We start from the raw sequence: 10,265 nt of genomic DNA on the forward strand, positions 1-10,265 counted from the left end.
CAAACAGGCTCGCCTTTTCAGTCGTTAAGGCATTATAATGTGACAGGTTATCCCACTATTCGTTGGTAAAAAAGTAGCCCATTAGTTGGCGGTGGGTGATGATTACCAGCTGCCTTCCCTCTAGTTTTACACTGCTAAATTAGGGACGCTAGCAGATAGCTTTGTGCGAAATTCAAAACAAACCAATCCTTCCAACTCACCCTTGAGAAAAGTACAAGTTTAAACTCATCCTTTTATCAGATCCACTCCTATTCAGTGCTAGTTTCAATGCTATCTATGGCAATTTATTCTATGAGTTATCTTAATGGAAGTCTTGACTGTTGTTTCCAAATCTTAAACTTGTTTTCTCTCTTTCTGTTACTTTCTGAATATAGCATATAAAATACAAATGCTTGTTTATCCCATCGATCAACAGATAATCTTTAAAAAATTCAACAGCATCAACTATTGCTCTTCCTTTTACAAAACATAAACCTTTTGACTTCGGAATCATTCAAATACCTCTTCCTCTGAATACTCTTTAGTAATTCAGTGTCATTTCTTAGATAATGGGTCCATAACTGTACACAGTCTTCCAAGTAAAGTTTAACTAGATTTTTGTATAGAGAGATAATTATATATTTTCACTCGTGATCACTATGTTTATAAATATTTCCAACATTCTACAGGAGCAGGACGCTGCTTCAGCGGTTTGAATGAGTTTAGCATCTCTATACCAAAATCCTTTTTTTTCTGTAATTCTATCGAGTAAGTTATTGTGTGACCCAAATTATGACATACCAAATGCATTCCCTTGTAGTTACTATGCATTAAGGGCTACTTACAAAATATATGTCCAATTTGTTAGTTGATTCATTGTTGTTATGCACAAAGCTATACAATGAGCTATCTTTGTTGTGCCCACAGTGAGTATCGAAACTCATTTTTTTAACATTGTAAGCCTTAAAATTTACCGCTTTAGTCCGCTGGAGATGCATTTGCCAGTTGATAAAAATTATTTTGTAATGTTTTAATATTCTCAATTATATAGGAGAAATCCACAATAGTAAGTGTCACCATTAAGTTTTTGTTTGTTTGTTCTGAATTTCGCGCAAAGCTACTCGAGGGCTATCTGCGCTAGCCGTCCCTAATTTAACAGTGTAAGACTAGAGGGAAGACAGCTAGTCATCACCACCCACCGCCAACTCTTGGGCTACTCTTTTACCAACGAATAGTGGGATTGGCCGTCACATTATAACGCCCCTACGGCTGAAAGGGCGAGCATGTTTGATGCGACCAGGATTCGAACCCGCGACCCTCGGATTACGAGTCGAACGCCTTAACACGCTTGGCCATGCCGGGCCCATTAAGTTATTAATTTTGTCCTATCAATATCATTAATTAAATAAGAGGGCAAACATTAACCCTTAAGACACTTCACTAGAAACAAAGGTCTCGTTTGCTTTCTTCTCTCCAGCTACTCTACAATATAAGTGATTAGTCTTTCTTTAACCCCCACCGATAAGATTTCCTTGATTAATTTTTTGTGACATCTTATCAAAAGCCTTTTGAAAATCCAATAACAATGAACCCTCATTAGTCCAGATATCGATGGTTTTTTCATTGTGACTGATCTTCGCAACGGGAAATTTAATCAATAATCCGTATAATGAGCATGTATTTCATACAGATACATGGTTGAGTAATCCGTACATGACTTCGCGAGAGTGAAGTAGGAGCCAATCAAAACAGGAAACTAGGTGATAATTACTGACCATAAAAGATCTGCAATCACACCATTTACCAGTTTACAATGATTTTCACATTCTCGTACACCAGATCCACACCCTAATCATCGTTCAAAGAAGAAGAACCACACTCGAAAAAAGATTACATGTTATAATGACATGATTTCTTTTTGTTGAATAGATGTTGGCTTAGTGTCTTACTTCACCAAGCAATCCTGTCTTGCTTCCTTCATCATAGTATTTCTTCTGTAGAAGTGAGTATAACTGATATGTGATTTCCAGGGCAAATATTATCATCCTCTTAAAAATAGAAGTAACATTAGTAACTTTCCAAGAATCAGGCGCCCTCTCAGTGTCTACTGACCTACGAAAACGAAATAATCTCGCATACTAGACCTTTAACATTGTTAAAAACTCTGAAAGAAATTTCATCTGATTACCTTCTTTATGCATTATTAATATCTCAGTTTTTTAACTCGTAAGCAAGGTATTATTAATTGCGTTACTTCTAGATATATTATTCACGTTTACATAATTACATTATTTTAACTACATTATTTCTCATAGAATGGTCATGGTCAGAAACATTGATAAAATCTATTTTCGTAAAAATAGTATCGTATAAACCATTTAATAACCTTCAACAAAACCTTTGCCACCAAAATCCTTTAAGGATTCCGTTCCCATTTTAACATTTTGATTAATTTTAACTTACTTTTAATTTTACCATTATGTTTGTTTGTTTGTTTTGGAATTTCGCACAAAGCTACTCGAGGGCTATCTGTGCTAGCCGTCCCTAATTTAGTAGAGTAAGACTAGAGAGAAGGCAGCTAGTCATCACCACCCACCGCCAACTCTTGGGCTACTCTTTTACCAACGAAAAGTGGGATTCACCGTCACATTATAACGCCCCCATGGCTGGGAGGGCGAGCATCTTTGGCGCGACTCGGGCGCGAACCCGCGACCCTCAGATTACGAAGCGTACGCCTTAACGCGCTAGGGCATGCCAGGCCCTTACCATTATGAAACAGATGTCTCTCATAAGCCTAATTGTACTTCTTTATTGTATTTAGATCATAATCCTACTTTTTCTATAGCTCTACAAATATTATATTTCCTCTCACACTCTCAGTTTCGACTTATTAAACTTATGCCATTCATCCTTGTTTCCTCCACTATTTCATTAGCAGTCTAATTAGGTCTAGTCTTCTTTGATATATAATTGATACTTGAAACCTTCAGTACCTAGTTAAGCACCATAATTACACAATTGCAAAAAAAACGTACAGTAACCTTTTTTTCTTCAAATCTCCTTTGATATATTCCTCATTTTTAACATTCTTGTCTTGAATTAAAAGTAATGTATTTTGAAACTTTTCCAAATTTTATCTTAAATAATCTTTTAATTTATTATCTCAGTTCACTTATGATAACTCTTGTCTCATGACTTCTAAATTAGCTTTTTGAAAATTGCGGAATAAAATTTCATCTATTCTTATCTTAGCATATGCTAATTTCAAACAAAATAATACAATGATCACTTTTCTTCAAATACGTCCCTATTTCAACTCTCACAACCTCATTAATGACTGTTCCCCGGTGGATCACAAGTAAAAATCGGGTTTTGGCACTCGCAGCGGGGCAGCGTAGATAGCCCATTGTGTAGTTTTGTAGCTAACACCAAATAAAATAGAAAAAAATAACATATTAATGGTTTAACAAACATCTAAAATATCATTGCATCCCTAGTTGGCTATCTAATTATTTGTTATAGAAAAAAATATTCCAAATGACTTGATGTTTTTGCATTAAGGATAAAGCTACACAAAGAGCTATTTCTGCTCTGTCCATCACAGGTATCGAATCCCGGTTTCTAGAAGCACAAGTCCGCAAACTCCAAATCACTTCAGTATACTTCTCTCCCTCACTCTCTGACTCTATTTGATCTTAGTAAATATGTTTATAATTGAAGAATTTCATAATTATTACAACAATATCTTTATTAATAACAACTCTGTTCCTATTATACAAATTCTTATTGACCTCGTTTGTATGATCAGTACGCCTATAAAGATTGCTAGTTTAAAAACTGTACCTCTTAAATAATCGAGAGAGGTCCAGTGGTTAGAAGTAAATTCCTCCTAGTCTATTATTTCAAATACCTAGCATGGCGAAGTGGTTAGGGCGCTTGACTCGCAATATGAGGGTTGTGGATTCTAATCTCCGTCTAATATATATGCAAAAAACGGCTCGTTTGGGTTGAGAAAATATTTTACATAGAAGGGCGAACAACGTTTCGACCTTCTTCGGTCATCGTCAGGTTCACAAAGAAAGAGGTAACTGACCGGAAGCTGACCACATGTTTGAAAGGGGTTGTGTAACTGAGTGTCGGAATGTAGAGGGCGGTATTAGATGTTTATATATATAATTATATATAAAATTATGTATAAAATATATAAAACGTTGTTCGCTCTTCTATGTAAAATATTTTCTCAAAACTGAGGTCTATACTATGTAAAAACTACACTGACAAACACCACACCAACATTATTTACAAAATACAATGTGATAACTGCCACGACTTCTATATTGGAGAAACAAGTAGAAAAATGGAAACCAGATTCAAAGAACATAAAAAGTCACCTTCACACGTTTTCGAACACTGCAAGTCAAATAAACACAACATAACCATAGAAAACACTCAAATACTAAATAAAGAAACAAACATAAACAAACGCAAAATTAAAGAAGCCTTACTTATACAACAACTTAAACCCAAAATAAACCAATATAAAGGAACGCCTTTATACCTATATTAATATAATAAATAAAATTATATATTCAAACATCTAATATCGCCCTCTACATTCCGACACTCAGTTACACAACCCCTTTCAAACATGTGGTCAGCTTCCGGTCAGTTACCTCTTTCTTTGTGAACCTGACGATGACCGAAGAAGGTCGAAACGTTGTTCGCTCTTCTACGTAAAATATTTTCTCAACCCAAACGAGCCGTTTTTGCATATATATTTCTCAACAAGTGGGTTTCTCGACATCACTGAAAGCTGCAGTTTATCTCGTATATAAAGAATCACTATTAAAAAACGTATAACTTGTAATTTCAAAATAATTATTATTGTCAGTGTTTTCCTTGTCTAACCAAGTCACAGTAATTTCCATTATATCATTTTCACTATATCTCTGAACTTATTCACTTTTGCTTTAACACTCCAAAAATTAGAACCTATTGGATCTTTAAAATTATTGTAAAACTTGCCGTGCTCTAAACCTCTGATTTCTGGACCCCTCGTTACCCTAGCTATCTTATCATCCTGTTTATTCTTAGTTTATCAACAGCTCCACTACACCATGCAAATTTAGTTGAACCTAACAACTATCTTTTGAGAACTATATTTAGAGCTGCCCCAAACATCCTACAGTTTAACCTGCTTAAATGGGTCCTATATCCCACAAGTTCAACCAGCTCGTATATTGCTCTCAAAATATACTTATAACACTTTGCCTTGTGTTTCGATACTTGTGATTGGCATGGCACAGTTAGCCCATTATGTATTTTTGTGCCTAACAGTAAACAGACTTTGTAAAATAATTATTTCAGCATTTAGCCCTGGGAAGTACTTTTGAAAGGGCCACACGTCTCTTAATGTCCCTGAACCTCTAAAAATATTTTTATGGCTTTTAAGTAACTTTTGCTTTACATTTTTCCTTCTTTATTTGCTCTTACATGCACTGCAAAAAAAAACAAACACAACATCCCTTGGAAACAGCAACTACATTTTCAATACACTCTGTGTCTTATACTTTAGCACCCGACAAGCAAATATTAGTCTTAATAGTTCTATGCTCCCTATTACAAATACCCTTAACAATGTCCTTAATAAAAACAGCCCCTCATTACAAATAGCCATGGGTTCAAATGGTACTTGTATGCTAAATGAACATGTCAGTATAACCTTAACCTTTTAATACTGTGTACCCTTATAAACACAGCACTCTCATTTTCACTCTTCCGTAAAGTAACACTTTGTTTAACTTATTTCATGTATTGTTTTCGTAATTTATTCACTTAATCTACTAATCTTCCTTTAAGAGCACAGTCATTCCCATTTTATTACTAAAATGAATACCTAATAGAAGGATTTATTTCTATAAATATACAATATATTTCTGTGGAAGAAAATATATTTTCGGCAGAACTTATTTTATTACCATTCAAAATATTTTATTAATAATTGTCTTATATTCATACACGGCTTTAAAAATTTAATAATAATAATAATAATAATAAATTTATTAAGCAATAAATTAGACACAAAAAATCAAATATCAATATAAAACCATCAACAAAGAGTTAACTCGTCCTGTGATGGTCAAACACATAGTAAAGTAAAATCAAAACTTACAAAATCAATATAAAGTTCCCAGAATATTATCATCAGTATTTAAGATCCATTGTTTTAAGTATTTCTTTTGATTAACATGATTAATAGAAGATCTTATACTATAAGGAATAAAATTATGAATACGAGGTGCCAAATAAAGATATTGATGAAGTGTAACTGTTTTACGTGGTGTGGGTACATTAATTGGAAAAAAAGATTGAAGTCGTGTAAAATATGAAGTGACTTTAAAAGGCCTATTAAAAGAAACATGCAATGTAGATAAAGCTAAAAAATATAAATAAAGTTTATCATATGAAAGAGGGGAGTTAAATTTACTGAAATCGGTATCAAGCCTATGAGTAAAATAAGAGAGAAAACACTTTTTTGCAACTTGTGAATAGGAATTAAAAAGTCTTATATGTGCCACCCCAAATTGAAATACAATATTGTAAGAAAGATTGAAAGAGAGCATAATATACACTTAACAAAATATGATAAGGAGCACAATGACTAAGTTCAAAAATTAGCATAGAACTATATTTTAATTTATTAACTAAAGAATTAATATGAAATTGCCAATTTAATTTTCGATCTAAAATAATTCCTAAATATTTAACAGAGGAAACTTGAGTCAATTTGGGACACTTACAATTAGGGTAAGTATAACAATCACTAGAATGATAAAAAATAGAAGGAAAAGCTGGAATGACACCATAAAGGTTAAACTGAAGAAGAAAAGATTTAGATATATTTAAGGATAAGTCATTACAGAAAAGCCAATTTTTTAATTTTATTAAGATCACTAGAAATAATGGCTTCATTAATTAGATTTGGCTTACTATAAACAACAGCAATATCATCGGCATAGGCTTGGATATCTCCAAAAAACTGTTGGTAAAGAATATCATTTATATAAATGAGAAATAATAAAGGGCCCAGAACAGAACCTTGTGGTACTCCAACATTAATTGTAAGCCAATCACTATAATTATTATGGATACAAACCGATTGCTTTCTATTGTGAAAGTAAGAAAAAAACCAATCAAAAACAATGCTAAAGAATTACAATTACCCCAAATTTTGTAAACGATGGTTTTTTACACGCACATATACATATATCTATATATATATTACAATCATGAAAGTTTGAGTTGCTATTGTAAGGAAGGTATTACTGATCAAATTTCGAGCTCTGAAAACTTTAGTTAGATCATTAATAAATTGTTTTCATTTTGCACTGTATCCTAAAGTCGAATGTCGTGAAGTAAAATCCAGACTTGAGGTTTTTCCGCTTGTTCGATGTGAAATAAGAGTAGGTTTTACTTGAGCTGTGTTCTAACATCGTGGCTGGCAAAAAGTGATACTTTTGATTGTGTTTTTGTTGGTCAGTAAAGTTTTACAAAGTATTTATATTGGTAAAATCATTATGCAAAATGTTTTTAGTTAAAAACTAACAAACATCACTCCATTCATTCAGAGTTTATTTACACTACTAATCCGGATTGCTTTTATTGCATTTTCTAGTATTGCAAGTACAGTTTGACATTTATTTCTAAGATTAGAAAATATGGAGATTCTGTAGTACCTGCTGTGCCACCGTATTAGAACAATTTGTTACTGCTCGAAGAACAGACCAGACTGTTCGACCGATACATCTATTTCATTAATATCCCTTACATTTGTATCAGTTTTGTGATTTCCATATTTTCTATCAAAAGTGTTTATAATTTTTTGAATAGTGCTCCTAATATTCTGTAATAAAATAAAATAAAAACGGTATATTGAATGTAATCAATTAGAGTTTGTATGGTGAATGTACCTTTCTCACTTTTTCAGTATAAGAATTAGAGTATATTAAATATGACCATAAGTAGACATACAAAGAGTCTCAAATAAAGATTTTCTTGAATATTAATATCACATAAGAATTATATTAAAGGAATTACTACTTTAAAAAAAACACAACATTGCTTAAACCTAAAGATTGTTTTCGAAATAAATCCAATTTAATCTTACTAAATGTATCATCAATTATTATTTTAGAAACAATCCTTGACCCTTTATGTTTATCTTTCATCAACTATGACCAAATCCTAATAATTATTACCTTTTACCCAACCAATCCAACACTTTTAACTATGGTTTATGAGCCATTTTTTATTTCAGTATGGTCAACTACTTTCATACATAACGCTAGTTGATAGATTGAGGATAATAACTGAAATACTAAACAATTATTTAGACGTCACGAGCAAAACAAAAACTTTTATAAAAAAATCTATATGACTAATTTGATATTGTTATGCTGCAATTATTCATGGTTAAACTTACAATTCTTCATGGTTAAACTTGCTTATTTCCTTAAGCTTCAAATACCTACAAAATTTTAGTATCTTCAACAAGCTGTAACAAAAATGTTCTGTGATTAAACATAACAGATTAGTGTCTGTCGTTCTCGTTGTATACCTGACGAACCAATGATCGAAAGCAACATATATAAAAAATATCCCTGACAATCGTATGTGGTAAGCACGTAGACAGCGTAATTAACTGCCTTGAACTCAGCATCTGTAACACCAAGAAAATATATTTAAGGTTTCAGACATATAAACATATACAAATCTATGTGTTATAATCAGTTCGTACACACCCACATACACATCTCGCTTTGTAAATATACACATTTATACATATGCATCAGTATACGGTTCTTTAATTTAGAATATAGTTTGGATCCTAACTATTACTCCGAAATAAACAAAAATTAGGTCGGTTTCAGTTATCTTCATACGATTTTCTTTAATATCAATCGTATATTACCAAATATATAGCATCTTTGGCTCCGTCCTGTATGTATACACATATGTATGTATGTGTGTGTGTGTGTGCACACAAATAAATCCAAAGTATTTTTTTCAAAATAATCTGGCTTTATTTATGAACTGGGTTTTATATTAAACTACAAGTAATCCTCATGCAGCTAAAGTTACCTGTATGTCATTTCGCTTCAAATTTCTTAATTTCAGATGCACTGAAATCATTTAGATAAAACAGAAATTTAAGCTACTTTTCCTTCGACACACCGAAATAATAAAACTTTCTCTTTTATCAAGTTCAAAAGCAAGATTTAACAAATTATCTTCCTCAGGTAAGGTATTTATTGCCATCTATCGAAATAAATTGAAGGTAGCATTAATTCTTAATAAAATGCATTCAAAAAACATAAAATTCATTTTTGTTTGACTTTTACGAACTAAAGATTCATTTCAAAAAATAAGTTAGATAGTAAATTCAACATTTTTCAATCAAACAGTACAGCAATACTTATCAAACTTTATCTTTCAAGTTCTCGTTTTATGGACTGTTTTTCTACTGATTTAAAGTTAATGGATGGGTTATCCCATTTAACATTTATAAAAGGCGTAAAAGTGTTTCGACATCAAGTTCTCACAAATAACTTATTTAGTAGCATACTGAAAGCTCAGGCAAACTGAATTGCAACACGACTTAGGGTTTTAGAAGCACGGCATAATTCATCTTGAATTCTTTTTTTTTTTCTCCTTTCTTTAACTGGCGGCTGGCAATTCAGTGCTAATAAAACTTTTATGTACAATAAATGTTTTGACTTTGCAAATGAATCAAAATCCAGTTTACAGAGTGTGACATATTTAATATTACATATCTATTTTAATATCTATGTGTGGTTAAGTTAAAGTTATATTTAAAAAAGAAAATAACTTATACTGTTAAATCTGTATTGAAATTCCAGCCTATTCACTAAATTTGTAGAAGATTCTCGAGTGTAAGAATAAAAACATATTAGTGTACGTAAACGTTAGTGTATCGTAAGTATTGTTGTACAGGTTGAAGTTTGTAGACACTCTTCTTACGCCTGTAAATGCAAATAAGGCGACGCACCAAAAGATAGCATACATAGTTTATTGATATAGTTAATATACAATAAAACTCGGAAATTATAACTGTGAGTAACACTTATTCATGGGGAACATGAGATATTTGACAGGAACATTCATAGATTTCGAACATTAAAAATCACTTAACTTCAGTGGATTAACAACGGTCGTTAACATTTTTAAGAATATATTAAATAACTTCAGCTGTGAAAAAATTCACG

Source organism: Tachypleus tridentatus, chromosome 13 (assembly GCF_004210375.1).
Source record: "Tachypleus tridentatus isolate NWPU-2018 chromosome 13, ASM421037v1, whole genome shotgun sequence".
Lineage (NCBI taxonomy): Eukaryota > Metazoa > Arthropoda > Merostomata > Xiphosura > Limulidae > Tachypleus > Tachypleus tridentatus.